The 15,360-nt window shown below is 48.6% G+C and overlaps 1 protein-coding gene across 2 annotated transcripts in view; it reads left to right on the top strand.

Moving 5' to 3' along the window:
- The window catches only part of UNKL (unk like zinc finger), a 78,138-nt gene that overhangs the window by 13,310 nt on the left and 49,468 nt on the right, over positions 1-15,360 (top strand). The window lies entirely within an intron of this gene.

Raw genomic sequence — 15,360 nt, 5'->3', positions numbered from 1 at the left:
GGTGACGAATTCCCTTTAATGGCTGAAAGCCTTCTTAATTTTTTTAAATGTACGTTTTTTCATATATGGTATGTTATACGAGCATGAGAAAAATTATGCAATTTTAAACATAAGTGTAATTTTAATTTTTTTGTCTTTAGCATATACGTTGTTGCCATACGTTTGTGTTCCTTTATACGTAAGGTATGCGTTTTTGACCAGAAGGTCTCTCTCACACAGGCGCTTTTTACTGTAATTAATACGGCGCTGTCTGCTCTATCTTTGCCTGTTTAGCGCACCTCATCACCCATCACAATCCTGGGGTGCGCTAATACACGCTGTCGGCTGCAGGGAGCTGCGTCTGAAAGTGAAATTGCTGCGCTTTGCCGCGCTCATGTGTGAGAGGACCCTAAAGACTAAAGCCGGCTGCACGCGAACAAGTTGGATTCCGCATGCGGGAGCCCACAGCGGAATCCAGCCCTAAGCCCAGCCGGACAACCCCGCGTACCTTCTCTTTCTGTATTGCGGACGCTCGCCGTCGGTCATGCACAGTACAGATGTTCTCTCTTTATTTGTTTTTCCCGCGCTGTCACTTGGCGATGATGCGCACAACCGCAGCCTATCCATGTCAATTGCGAATAGGCTGCTGGTTGGACGGCTTTCATTCACTTCAGTGGAAGCTGTCCGTGCGGATTCTGCACAAAAATAGAACATGCTGTGATTGTTAAATCCGCTCTCGGAAATCTCAATCGCTGTCCGCTTATCTGAACGGACCTGCGAAGGTTCTATTTGTTTCAATAGACACGGGTGATAATCGTGGATTCCAAAATTGAAATCCGTTCGTATGCAGCCGGCCTAAGCGAGGTCAAAGTGTGTGTGCGTGGGCTCCCCCCCCCCCCCCCCCCTTTCCCCCTCGCCTTCCCCTTCAAATAAGATTGACAGTCCTGACGCGTCTGATCTCCGTTTTTGGGAAAGGTTTGACATGTTTGCACACCTTGTAATCCTGGCATGTTCTTGCTATTGGTTTGGGGTCACTGATTCTTATACAAAGCGTATTGTTGCTGTCTATTCGTTCATGAAACCAATCAGGAAATGTTGGCGCGCGATACGGGGTTTGAATTATACATTTTCTTCTGCTAATCTCCCCCAGTGACGGTACGGCGATTGCGCAGCCCGCCGCAGGACAAGCAATGCAGACCTTTAGCTACAACTGATTTAGACATGGAAGCCAGTTGGGGAATAGAAAAATCTTTGAAAATCTCCAATCCATCATTGGGTCTTGACTTGCGCCCCCCTCATGTAGGCCAGTTGTTATTAATATTTGCTTGTGTTTATCAGCCCGGGTCTCGGAGCACAATGTAACACAGCTAGGATGCGTTACAGATTGCTGGATTTGGCCAGCTTTCCAGGATTCTTAATGTCAGGGTGCTGGTTGGTAAAGGACACACATGCAAATATATTTGCAGATACAGAAATTTGCATTCAAATAAGTCATGTGTTTGCTAAATACACTGAACACTTAGGCCTCATGTCCACGGGCAAAAGAAGAATTAAAATCCGCAGCGGATTTTAACTCTTCTCCTGCCCGCGGATCCGCATCCCATATGGATGCATTGACCACCCACGGGTAGATAAATACCCGCGGATGGTCAATAAAAGTGATTTAAAAAAAAAAATGGAGCATGAAAAAATCTGGACCATGCTCCATTTTCGTGCGGGTCTCCCGCAGGCTTCTATTGAAGCCTATGGAAGCCGTCCAGATCCGCGGGAGACAAAATTCGGAATTTACTCACTCGCTCCGGTTCTTCCCTTCGCCGCGGCTCCATCTTCTCTCCGTCGCGGCCGGATCTTTTTTCTTCGGGCCGGCACATCGCGGGACACGTCACCGACGTGCCCTGCGCATTCGCCGGGCCGAAGAAAGAAGATCCGGCCGCGATGCAGAGAACATGACACCGCGGTGAAGGGAAGATCCGGAGCGGGCGAGAGGTAAGTTTATTCTTCTTTTTAGCGCTCATGTCCGCGGGGCAGGAGGGACCCGCTACGGATTCTCCATGGAGAATCCGGAGCGGGCCTGATTTTCCCCGTGGACATGAGGCCTAAAGGAGAAACACCCACCTAGCGGCCGCTTGGACCTCCTTTGGCCTTCCATACTGCTTCAATAGATCGACTAGGTGTCGTAATCATTCCAGAGGAGTATTGGCCCATGTGGACAGGAAGCGTCTTGCAGTAGATGGGGGTACTGATATGCTCTCATAGGAAGGGTTCATACATTCATGCTGCTCACACCACACTTTGATCCTCCCATCAGCATGGTGCAACAGAAAACTGGATTCTTCTCACCAGTGACTTTGCTGATTTAGGCCGGGCTCACATGAGCGTATCTGTCTACAAGGGGTCTACAAGGTGTATATGTGCGTGGGCCGCACATTGCCATGTACTATTGTAGCGTATATGCATGTGTATTACACACAACATTGTGGCCTATGCGATATTGGTACAGCGGTTTATGCACTCAAAACTCGCACATGTAATACACAATTACCATACGCTCTCGTGAGACAGCCTTTATGGTGAAAGCGCACATGTGCATTAGACTAAAGCCCCATTTACACGCAAAGATGATCGCTCAAAATTCGTTCAAAAGATAGGGAGAATGACAGTTTGGGCAATCATTTCGCATAAGCTGCTAATGGGCACTAATGCCTATTAGAAGCTTATTAGCTTCATTTGCATCTAAATGAGCCTCCATGCACAGCATTCAGAGAACAGCATGTGGTCTGTTCTCTGCATACAGGCCATTTGTTCTCCCACAGATGAAGCTGAATACAATGTTATCAGCACTCCCATGAAGAATCGCAGCACGCGGTCCCTGCTATCAGCTCTCCGGACGCATGATGGATTTTAAATTCAACTAAATCATCGTTCAGACAAAAAGCAAACGATGTTAGCAATTACATGCAACAAATATCGCTCAGAAGATATAGTTTGAGCGATTGCACTATGCAACACAATTTTTGTAATAGCTAAGCAGATAGGCGGCTTATAGTAACTTTGGTGTGCTGAATTCAAATATGATATCTGGCTTTTGTTTCTGCCACGTAAGGTTTTCCAGTTATGGGGAATAATGTAATCCAAGTGTCGTTGCATTGTAATTTTTGGAAATATGCCTGTACAATTAATCCAGTCGGCTCGCCATTAACCTTGCTTAATAAAAATAACAAAAGGGGTTGCACAACTATTTCACAATCGCTGTTACACACCACACACTGACTGAACACTATAAGGGTAGGTTTATTTAACATATAGGGTATGTTTCCACGTGGCGGAAACGCTGTGGATCATCCACCAGTAAGTTGTAATTAACAAACTGTTTTTACAGGTCATTGGTTAGACTAAATAAATTAATCAAAATCATAAAACAAAAATACATGTTTGGTATCGCTGCGTCCGTAAAAGTCCGATCTATCAAAGTGACGCATTGCTTACCCCGCAGGGTGAACGTCGTCCCCAAAAGAAATTAACGCCAAAAATGCGTTTTGTTTTTTTTTTGGGTTATTCTATCTCCAAGAAAAAATGCAATAAAAAGCGATCAAAAAGTCATATGTATTCCAAAATGGCGGCAGAAAATAATTTGAAAAAAAGTAATACAGCTAAAAAAACAAAAAAAAATAAGTTGGTATCGTTCTGACCTTTCAGTCATGTCATTTGTGTTGCAAGTTTGTGGTCCGTAGAAACAAGACGCACCGAAAGTCGGCACAATTTCGGTTTTTTTTTATTTTTATTTTACTCCACTTAAAACTTTTTCAGTACATTATATGGTACATTAAATAGCACCATTGAAAAATACAACTCGTCCCGCAAAAAAAAAGCGCTCATACAGCGACGTCGATGGATAAATAAAGGAATGCTTGGTCACTAAGGGGTTAAATAACTTGAAAATGAGACGTGCCGCTATTATTCAATTTTACAAGTGTAATCAGCGGGTTTTAATTTTACAGAAGCGTATATACTTCTGTGAATACATACTTTCTGTTACGAAAATGTTTTAAAAAATTTGTTGCATAGTGTTATTGTTGCGTGTAAACGGGGCATAAGACAGGCCGTACACATCAGATAGAAGTAGGCTAATGCTTAAAAAACCATCTAAACCACATGTGTCAAACACAAGGCCCGCGGGCCGAATCCGGCCCGCTGCCTCATGTTATGTGGTCCGCGGCATGCCAACGGCCGCTCACCACTGTAGTGATTACCAGCTGGGGTGCCGCAGCTCCCCACTGGTAATCGCACTGACAGCGCTGATCCCGGCGCACACTCTGATATCAGTGTGCAGCTGGAATCCTTCTCCCCTGAGTCCCCTGCTCTGCAGTTCCGCAGGAGAGGACTCAGGGAGGAAGCGTGCCGTGCTGCACTCTGTGCACCCGGGCCCATATGAACTTTTTCCACAAGACTTCTGCACTATTCAGCAATTCCAGCAGCGTGATTCGTTGTCTGGGTTGGCTGATTCACAGTGATTCGTTGTTTGGGTTTGCTGATTCACCAAACAACCAATCAGGTTGCTGGAATTGCTCAATAGTGCAGAAGTCTTGTGGAAAAAGGTAATATGCCACCCGGGCTCAGCACGATCCGAGGAGGAGCGGCGCTGACAGCAAGGAGGAGGTAAGCATATATGGCTGGGGAAGGGGGAAGTTAATATTGCTGGTGTGTTGGGGGGGGGGGGGGGTGAGCGGGTTAATATTGCTGCTAGGAGGGGTTAATATTGTTGGGGAGGGTTAATATTGCTGCTCAGAGGGGGTTAATATTGCTGTGGGGGTGGGGTGGTAATATTACTGGTGGGGGTGGGGTTTAATATTGGTGGGTGGGGATTAATACTGTTGCTGGGGGGGGGTTAGTATTGCTGCGGGGGGGGGGGGTTAGTATTGCTGCGGGGGGGGGGGTTAGTATTGCTGCGGGGGGGGGGGGGTTAGTATTGCTGCGGGGGGGGGGGGGTTAGTATTGCTGCGGGGGGGGGGGGTTAGTATTGCTGCGGGGGGGGGGGTTAGTATTGCTGCGGGGGGGGGGGGTTAGTATTGCTGCGGGGGGGGGGTTAGTATTGCTGCGGGGGGGGGGGGGGTTAGTATTGCTGCGGGGGGGGGGGTTAGTATTGCTGCGGGGGGGGGTTAGTATTGCTGCGGGGGGGGGGGGGGTTAGTATTGCTGCGGGGGGGGGGGTTAGTATTGCTGCGGGGGGGGGGGTTAGTATTGCTGCGGGGGGGGGGGGGGTTAGTATTGCTGCGGGGGGGGGGGGTTAGTATTGCTGCGGGGGGGGGGGGGGTTAGTATTGCTGCGGGGGGGGGGGGTTAGTATTGCTGCGGGGGGGGGGGTTAGTATTGCTGCGGGGGGGGGGGTTAGTATTGCTGCGGGGGGGGGGGGGGGGGGTTAGTATTGCTGCGGGGGGGGGGGGGGTTAGTATTGCTGCGGGGGGGGGGGGGGGTTAGTATTGCTGCGGGGGGGGGGGGGGTTAGTATTGCTGCGGGGGGGGGGGGGGTTAGTATTGCTGCGGGGGGGGGGGGGTTAGTATTGCTGCGGGGGGGGGGGGGGGTTAGTATTGCTGCGGGGGGGGGGGGGGTTAGTATTGCTGCGGGGGGGGGGGTTAGTATTGCTGCGGGGGGGGGGGGGGTTAGTATTGCTGCGGGGGGGGGGGGGGGTTAGTATTGCTGCGGGGGGGTTAGTATTGCTGCGGGGGGGGGGGGGTTAGTATTGCTGCGGGGGGGGGGGTTAGTATTGCTGCGGGGGGGGGGGTTAATATTGCTGCGGGGGGGGGGGGGGTTAATATTGCTGCGGGGGTCGGGTGGGGCAGTAATGGTGGGGTGGGGGTTAATATTGCTGCTGGGTGGGGGGGGTTAATATTGTTGCTGGCAGGGGGTTAATATTGCTGCTGGGTTGGGAAGGGGGGGGTAATATTGCTGCTGGGAGGGGGTTAATATTGCTGGTGGGGTGGTAATAGTGCTGGTGGGGTGGGGGGTTAATACTGTTGCTGGGAGAGGGAGGGGTTAATATTGCTGGAGGGGGGTTAATATTGCTGCTGGGTGGGGGGGGGGGTTAATATTGCTGCTGGCAGGGGGTTAATATTGCTACCGGGTTGGGAAGAGGAGGGGGGGTTAATATTGCTGCTGGGAGAGGGTTAATATTGCTGTGGGGGTGGTGTGGTAATATTGCTGGTGGGGGTGGTGTGGTAATATTGCTGGTGGGGGTGGTGTGGTAATATTGCTGGTGGGGGTGGTGTGGTAATATTGCTGGTGGGGGTGGTGTGGTAATATTGCTGGTGGGGTGGGGTGGTAATATTGCTGGTGGGGGTGGGGGTTAATACTGTTGCTGGGAGGGGGTTAATATTGGTGCGAGGGGGAGGGGTTACTATTGCTGGTGGGGGTTAATATTGCTGCTGGGTGGGGGGGTTAATGCTGCTGAGAGGGGGTAATATTGCTGCTGGGAGGGGGTTAATATTACTGTGGGGGTCGCTATTACTACTGGGGCCACTGTGGGGTACCCTGTTACTACTGGGGCCACTGTGGGGTACCCTGTTACTAATTGGCCCACTGTGGGGGTCAATATTTTTACTGGGGCCACTATAGGGGTCACTATGACTACTGCAGGCACTATAAGAGTCACTTTTAGGGTTCGTTCACACGGACATAATTGCATTTCGGTCGCACAAATACGCTATGTATTTGCGCAATCGAAAATCGCTTATACCTACGTATTTGGGCACGCAGAAAAGAACGCAGACGGGCCCACTGAGACGGTGCGCTAATATGCAGTGAATACATCGGTTTCCTGCGCGTTCACCACGTATTGGCGCGGCCCATTCACTTCAATGGCCTATTGGGGCGCGCAGTACGTAACAGAATAGGTCATGCTGTGTGACAATATCCATCATGTGAATGAACTCAATGGCTTCTATTCACTGCATATTATGTACGCAAATACGCTGGTGTGAACGAGCCCCTACTGTACTGTCTTACAATCAGCCCTTTGAAGTTCACCAAATACCTGATGTGGCCCTCGGTGAAAATGAGTTTGACACCCCTGATCTAAACAATTGTCTGGTTTGGTAGATGCAGCCGTACCCTGTCTCGCGTTCATGCTGCCCGTGGGTTGGCTGGCACGCACCTGCTGACGGGCTCCCTTATAACCAGACTGTATGATCCTTCCAACTGCTTCTATCTACTGTCCATGGGAATCTCTCCCACTTGGGAACCCCTTTCATTTGGACGGTTTAGTGTCCCTCCTGATGCAGAATGTGACGCTACATTACCTTTTACAAGAGCGGCATAAAGCATAGCCCTCCGCCCGTATCGGTACGCGTTACGCCGCCTCTGCGCACAGATCAGAGCGTGTAATAATGTACAACTTGGGAGCTGCCATTAAGATCTTACGGAGGCAGCGAAAAATGTGCAGGCGGTAAAAATCAATCGAAATGTCTCCTGAAAGCGAGGATGCCAGCAGTCCTATGTAAGCGCATCGGCCCCCTGCCTGCCGAGATTTAACGACTCTTTTGTAGACGTCGTTCTGCTTTATTAGGTTAGGAGATGTGCGGTTCTGCGCTGGCACCGCTTATCACTACACAGGCAGCAACAAAAGCCATCAGTAAAGCCTCCAGGAATCATTCACCTTTATTTCTACTTTCACAGACTGCAGCCCAAGTTAAAGGGAGACGGTTGGCAGCGTGCCAGCGGCGGGCTAATTCTCTGTTGCCATGACAGCCTTGATGTGATGAAAATGTAACGCAGCTCCGTCTACACACTCACCTGTTTATAGCCGATGGATTATGCAAGACACTTACAGCAGCCGCTTCTTGCAAGATGTTTTTTTTTTTTCCTTCTTCTGTCTTGATGCTTTTTGAAAGGCAGCGGCGCGGGTCTGGGATTCTTGAAAGTGGTTCCCTCTTCAGAGGCGCACGCTGTAATTATGCCACACAGATAAGCAGATGCTTAAATCAGGGCCGCAAATAAGAAAATTGATGCAGCGCTTCACACTTCTTTACTAAATGGCCAAATTATGTGCTCCGGTCTGGGAAATGTTAGCCGCTGTGGGGAGTTAGATTGCATCTATGGACTCTTTAAAATATACTGGAGTTGTCCCCATCGTCTAAATCTTAAGTCGCAGGTACATAAGTGTATTTGGGATTACACACAAATCCAAAAATGGGGTAATGCTCTACGGTGGCGCGTGTGTACCACTGTTTGTTGCGGGTGGAGACATACCCACATAGGATTCGGGAGACAGTGCAGCAGATGAAGTAACTAAAATATATGGGATTAAAAAACAGAAATGAAAATGACCGATAGTGATTTAGGCCGTGATCACACGAGCGGGTCGGATTCCGCATGCCGTTTTTTCGCAGCGGAAGACCTACGATCATTCGCAGAAAGTAATTGCGAATGATTCCACAATTAAAATCGGTTTGCATGAGACATTCGCCCCCTTAGATTGCTCACAAAGTGTCTTGTCTCTGAGAACAGGACTACCTCGTTAGTATCTGCAGCACTGGACTGGTATCGGTATAGTTTCACTTAATGACAGATTATGGAATATGTTATACAGCAGTTGAACTACTAAAACAAGAAGGCAGAGAGGAAGCTATGAGGCTGGGTTATCACGGGGCGGAATCCCGCCGGAAATCCCGCGGTTTTGGCGCAGCAAAAAACTGATTTCCGTGGGGGAGAGTGACTCTCACGGATTTGCCGCAGCGAAGTTGCAGGTGGATTTGCTGCGGAAAATCTGCCCTGTGTGAACCCAGCCTAAGGAAGAAAAATAAATTATGTAGTTCAAATAAACAGGTGGGGACTGTTCGACTGGATTCGCACATGGCCAATATGGTGCCAATATTCAAAACGGAGTCAAAAAGTGAACCAGGAAACTACAGGCCAGTAAGTCTTACTTCCATTGTGGGTTAAATGTTTGAAGGGTTTCTAAGGGACGCAGTCCTGGAGTACCTTAAGAAAAATAGCTGTTTAAGGCCCAATGCCCACAGACAGATTTTCGCTGCGGTATTTGCTGCCACACACCCGCTGTGAATTCCACAGCAATCTCTGTCCATAGACCTGCTATATTAAAAGATTCTTCCCTGCCCACTAGTGGAAATCAACTGCTTTTTTTTTTAATTAATTTTTTTCAGCTTGCCGGGGAGAATTGCAGCATGCTCTATTTTGTGTGGAAAAGCGCACGGACGGCTTCCATTGCAGTGAATGGAAGCAGTCTAACCTGCGGCACCTCCGCAATGAGCACTGCAGAAATATCGCGGGAATGGGCGTCATGCCCTGCATTTCGCATGGGTGCGCTGGCTCGCCAGCTGAGACAGACGGGTATGGGTCTCGGGGGGGGGGGGGGGGGTGTCACTGCTGGGGCATCGGGTCTAATTCCGCTTACTCCATTTCACGATATCGCTCCTGTCAAACCAAGCTGATCAGCTTCTGTGAGGAGATAAGTTCTAGACTGGACTGAGAAGAGTCACTGAATCTTGTGTATCTGGACTTCCCCAAAGTGTTTCATACTGTGCCACATAAAAGGTTGGTATATAAAATGAGAATGCATGGTCTGGGCGAGAATGTGTGTAAGGGTGTAAGTAACTGGTCAGTGATCGAGAGCTGAGGGGGGTAATTAATGGTACCTACTCTGATTGGGTCACTGTTAATAGTGGGGTACAACAGGGGTCAGCAGTGGGTTCTCTTCTCTTTAAATATGCACTCATTGCTTAGATACAAGATGTGATACAGGCAGCATGGAGGCATATGTGTTCCCTATGGTGTCCTGTGGCATATCGGCCCACATTTGCTGTAACTGAGCCTCTAGATCATGCAGACTCGTAGGCTATTGAAGTTGGTGTCCCAGATGGTCCCATACACGTTCTTTTGGAGATAGATCTGGCAACGGTGCGGCCAGAGAAGTGTGATAATGTTGTGGGGACATCCCTGTGACCCCCTTGTGTGTGCGGCCGAGCATTGTCCTGGTGCCTCTTGGAAGCCGCCATGAGAGGAACACACGTGGCTGCAGGATGTCCTGAACATATTACTGAGCTGTCATTGTCCCTCCTACCACTACTGGGGGTGACCGACTGTGATGGACCCCAGACCATCACGCCAGCAGGGGGCAGTGTGGCGCTCCACAGCAGAGGCAGGATTGAGACCTCTAGGTCTCCAGACATTAAGACGGCCATCATCGGCGCCCAAACTAAACCTGGATTCATTGCAAAAGACAACCCAGTTTCACTCTGTAGCAGCCCAGTTTCTTCATTCACGACACCACTGCAAATGGTGGCGACGGTTGGTGGGTGTCAAAAGACAGTACACTTATTGTCCTTCAGCCAAGCGCCTGTAAATGGTTGCGGCAGACACGGGTGTAACGATGGCGCCACCTGCCACTGGATGGCGGACAACAAAACAGTTGGATCTGCTTGTGCTTGTCAGATGATCAGACATTCCTCTCTACTGGTGGTCTGTCGAGGGATCCTGAGCTCGGTCGCCTTATGTGCGTCCCCTCACGCATCCACTGGTCCCAACACCTCCCAAGGCTGGTTTCACATGGGAGATAAAAGCCTGTGTGAAAGCGCAGAATTATAAAACCAATGCTTTTCAATGGTTCCCTTCACATTTGCAATGCTTTTTTCTTCACTGGTGCAATATGGGGGGAACAAATTGCGGCATGCCCTATCTTTCTGCTATGTGCGTTTTTAATATATATATTTTTTTTATTTCAAATATTTCCCTACAGAGCCTCCTTTTTTACATCGCAAAGCATGAACTTGCGATTTTCATGCAGCGCGGTTTTAACAATAGAAAGTCCTATTGACTTTCGCGCTACAAAACGTGGCAAAATCGTGCGAGAAAATCACAAGGCAAATAAGATCATGGGGTGCATCAGAAGAGGTCTAGGGGCGCATGAGGAGAACATTGTTCTCCCTCTTTACAAGTCACTGGTCAGACCACACAGGGAATATTGTGGACTGTTTTGGTCGCCGGTTCTCAAGAAGGACATATCAGAACATGGTGGGCAACTAAAGTTATAAATGGAATGGGTGGACTACCACACCCAGAGAGATCATCAAAATTGGGATTATTCGCTTTAGAAAAAAAGACCGCTGAGGGGCGACCTAATAACTATGTATAGTATATCGGGAGAATTCGGAGATCTCTCCCAAGAGTACACGAGGGCCTGGACGCCTTACAATATTACATGTTATAGTCACTGATTACTTCAGAAGGGTCGGTGATCCGGGGATTATTCCGATTGCCAGATTGGAGTTTCTTTCACCTTAAAATGACGAAAATTGGCTTCTACCTCTTGGGTTTTTGCCTTCCTCTGGATCAACATTGTGGGATAATGGGCTAAAGTAGATGGACATGTTGTGTTTTTTGCGTTTTTTTTTTTTTTTTTTTCAGCCTTGCACACTGATAAGAGGAAGTTACATAGTAATATATTAACACTCTAATGCAGTCCAATAGATGCGCAATAGATGCGCAGGGATTTGCAGGCAAAAAATACATCGCATCGCTTCTGTGAATTTTCGATCCTCTTGCACAATAGAGTATCAGAAGTGTTTCCCATTGATTTCAATGGGAAACCTGGCATCACACTCGCATGCACATCACATTGGACATGAGAGCCATGCAATGTATTTAAGGTCCCATTGAAATCAATGGGAGATGCGTTCCAACAAACACGAAAAAATAGAACATGGCAAGATTTTTTTTTTTTCTTTCTTTCAACATGGCATCGCTGTGTGGGAAACGTATAAAACTCATGTGAGATTAGCACTTGTGTGAAACCAACCTAAGGCTTACTTGATACCCCAAGTGAAATTTAACTCATCCCTTGCTGCCAACTAGCTTAGTCCGTGAACAAGGGCTGGAAGCACCTAAAACCAGCCAAAAGGCCAATATCCTTAGTGTAAGTTTTGCCCTATGCAGCTGGCCTGCTGTATATTCCCCCTAAGGCCTCATGTCCACTGGCGGATCGGATTCTGCATGTGGGAGCCCGCAGCGAGATCCGACACTGCCTGTGGCTTAGGACACTGCAGGTCTTCTGCTTACCTGTCTGGGTCTTCATTTTCTTCACTGTGGGTGTGTGTGTGCGCAAGTGCCGGCCGGTGCACTGTAGCATATGCGTAATGGAGGTTTTTTTTTTTTGGTTTTTTTTTAAACTCCACCTTTCCCGCAGAATCCGCGGCCCGTCCAGAATTCAATTTGATCGGGCTGTGGATCAGATGGCTTCTATTGACTTCAATGGAAGCCGTCCATGCGGGATCCACACTGGAGCATGCTACGATTTGTTTTCCAGGCCAAAAGGTCTACAAATTAAATCCACATGCTTTTAATTCTTTTTTTCATGTTTCCGTATGGGTGACTTGATTGGCGGATCTTCCAAGAATCAAACCTGCCCGTTGACATTGGGCCTAATCTTGTTGGTTTGCACACCTCTGCTTCTAATGAGGCCGTCGTGGCTGCTTCAACCGACCCCAGGTGATCTGACGGCGTGTTACAGGGTTGGGAGCGCTACTCTCCATTCTTCTGTCTTTTGCTTCCAGTTTTCCTCCAGCATCAGCAGAGTCCCCAGATTGGTCTCTGCTTATTCCCGCAGCGCGACTCCGTCTTTCAGCCTTCCTCTGGTCTCTGCCTGTCCCCGCAGCGCGACTCCGTTCCTCCAGCCTTCCTCTGGTCTCTGCTTGTCCCCGCAGCGCGACTCCGTTCCTCCAGCCTTCTTCTTGTCTCTGCCTGTCCCCGCAGCGCGACTCCGTTCCTCCAGCCTTTTTCTGGTCTCTGCTTGTCCCTGCAGCGCGACTCCGTTCCTCCTTCTTCCTCTGGTCTCGGCTTGTCCCCGCAGCGCGACTCTGTTCCTCCAGCCTTTCTCTGGTCTCTGCTTGTCCCCGCAGCGTGACTCTGTTCTTCCAGCCTTCCCCCTGGTCTCTGCACTGGCAGCAGCTTCCCTGTGCTTCGATCCAGTTCTCCACAACTGACTTTTAGTCCCTGCACGCCTCCTGCACTGTGCTGTGGCGCAGGTCCCTGTTCTTATATTTGCCTGGCGGGGTGCTGAGAAGATTCTCCAACCTTCCAGGGCCTTATCTTCTCTTCAGTGCTGACTAGCACTGTCACTTTCTGGTGTCTGCAATCGCCTAAATGTCCTGCCATGTGACTGAACTTGGCACACTGCTCTCTCCCTCTGCTTCCACCCACTTGTTTGGTGGTATGGTCACTTGTCAGAGCGTCTGTGAACCTCTGTAGTAAGGGTGAATTGGAGCTAAGCTCGCCTCTTTGTTACATTTTTATATTGTAGTATACATAAAGTGGAGTCAACAGAAAATAACAGATTACAGCGTGCTCCGATCGATTCCATGTGTCGGATTTTATTTTCCTCTAGAAGTCTCCCCTGCCCTCTGGCAGCTGATAATATAGTTACCTATTACTTCCTCCGTAGGAGTCTTCTCGGCTACGCTGCTATGTACTGCAGAGGCTGCTCCTTACTCACCAGCAGAAAGCTAATTCTATCCTCTCCCCTGCAGTGAACAGAGAGGAGAGAGTGAGCGTGTGTCCTGCAGCACTCTGCTCCTTAGGTGGACGTGCACGTTGTAAGACACCGTGAACACCAGGGGGCGCTGAAGTAAATGTCAGAACTTCACTAAATCTTTTTAAGCAGTTATTTCATGATCTGTACATTGAATGTATTTACCCCGCCATCGCTTCAGGACATACAGGTACGTTCTGGGCGTGCGGGGTATGTACGGAGGGGGATCGAGAGCCGATCCTGCTCCATACAATGTGAGTGCTGGCAGTTTCTCATAGCTGACACCCACTGGCAACAGCCGTGATTAGCGCTTAGGCTGATTACGGCTGTTAACCCTTTAACAGCAGCATTCAAATGCCCCCGATCGGCATTCAGGGGTACCTTTATAAGTGACCCGCACAAAGTACTAACTCCTTGGGCTTCCCCCGATTTTAAATGAAACAAGTGTTGCGGATGTTGATGTGGGGTTGCCGTGGACATCACCTCTGCTCCTGCTCCTTGAAAGGGATAATAATCCCCAATACAAATTTGCATGTTCCGGATTTTAAGATCCGCACCGTGTCTGTTATACGTGCAGGAAAGCCCCGCAGCGCTATAATTCGCTGCAACTTCTACCTGTGCAGGTCTACATGTAAGATCTAGCAGTAGTGTCCTATGTGGTCATAAACTAAAGGTAGGTCAGCCGGCATCTGTTACAGCCAGGAAAACCTGAAAACTGCTGAGTACCATATTAAGACTTCACACAGGAAGATGACTCGCTCATCGAAATACTCTGACTTCTGTTTATCGTCCCGTTATAAATGTGTACTTCAGTACCTGAAATGGACCCAAGAGACTGTAAAAAGAGGGGCTTGTGGGCCGCCGGACTTATACTCATTGGTAAGGAAGTGATTCTGCCCTGATGAAGGCAAAAAGGCAAGAAGCAGATCCATCTGCTGAAGGATGTGCTGTGAGGCTTTATGGGTTGTAAGCCCCCCGGTAAACTAGCATGTTGTGTTTTTGGATAGCATACAGACCCATACGACTCTATGGTGCAACACACAGACACGGACTGCATGAAGAAACTCACCGCATGCACTATTCTGACCCGTTTTGTGTACGAGACTCGCCCATTCTAGTCAGTGGGGATAGAGGATAAAAATGGACAGCACATGGATGCCATTCGTGCGCCATCCCTCCCTTTTTTTTTTTTTTTTTTTGTATTTGGGCTTGTTTTCCGATTTAATTTTTTTTTTTTTTTTTTTTTTTTAAATGCAAGTGTGCACCCAGCCTGAGCGAAACCGACGACTGGCCAACACCTATGTATGTTGTGCTTTGTATGCAGCCCTGCCATTCACTGATTGGGGTAAACAGCCTGTCTGCAGATGGGTTTCTTTTCCATCTGGACAAGACTAAAGGCCCATTTACACACAATGATTATCACTCAAAAGCCATCTTTTGAGCGATAATCGTTGTGTGTAAATTGTGCAGTTACCGTGTACTTTTTCCTCCATTGCTGAGTTCATCTCGGTTTACAATCCATCGGGACTGATGAGCCGGACCGCACACTGAGTTCTCCACAATGATGAAAACGTTCTTTTAGCAGCTGTACCACTGGAGAACAATAGTAATGTATTTAGAGAACAGACCACCCACTGTTCTCTAAATACACACAAATGAAGCCAGTTAGCTTCTAATAGGCTGATTAGCCCATTAGTAGCTAGTGCAAAATGATCGCTCAAAACTCAGTTTCTGACGAACTTTGAGCACTCATCTGTGTGTGTAAATGCACCTTAAAGTTTGTCTCATATTCTTGGGCACACTGCAAGGCCTGTTTAAAGTTCAGACACTGATTTCTAGGGAAGCCACC

Source organism: Eleutherodactylus coqui, chromosome 8 (assembly GCF_035609145.1).
Source record: "Eleutherodactylus coqui strain aEleCoq1 chromosome 8, aEleCoq1.hap1, whole genome shotgun sequence".
Taxonomy (NCBI): domain Eukaryota; kingdom Metazoa; phylum Chordata; class Amphibia; order Anura; family Eleutherodactylidae; genus Eleutherodactylus; species Eleutherodactylus coqui.
Note: the sequence above shows the minus strand (reverse complement) of the source record. Positions and strands in the feature narration are given on the sequence as shown.